The following is a 263-nucleotide window of genomic DNA, read 5'->3' as shown; positions in this document are numbered from 1 at the left end:
CTGGGTTTTCTCCGGGTACTCCGGTTTCCTCCCACAGACCAAAAACATGCATGTTAGACTGATTGGTAACTCTAAATTGTCCCTAGGTGAGAGAGAGAATGATTGTGTCCCTGTGATGGACTTGAGATCTGTCCAAAGTGTCCCCTGCCTCTCGCAGTGACTGCTGGATATGGACACCACTGACCTTCCGTAACCCAAAAAGGAGGAAGCGGGTAAAGATGATGGATGGATGGATGGATGGATGGATGGATGGATGGATGGAT

The sequence above is a fragment of the Nematolebias whitei genome, chromosome 2 (genome assembly GCF_014905685.2).
Source record: "Nematolebias whitei isolate Nwh7 chromosome 2, NemWhi1, whole genome shotgun sequence".
In the NCBI taxonomy this organism is placed as follows: domain Eukaryota; kingdom Metazoa; phylum Chordata; class Actinopteri; order Cyprinodontiformes; family Rivulidae; genus Nematolebias; species Nematolebias whitei.
The sequence above is the reverse complement of the archived record's forward strand: the minus strand, read 5'-3'. Positions refer to the sequence as shown.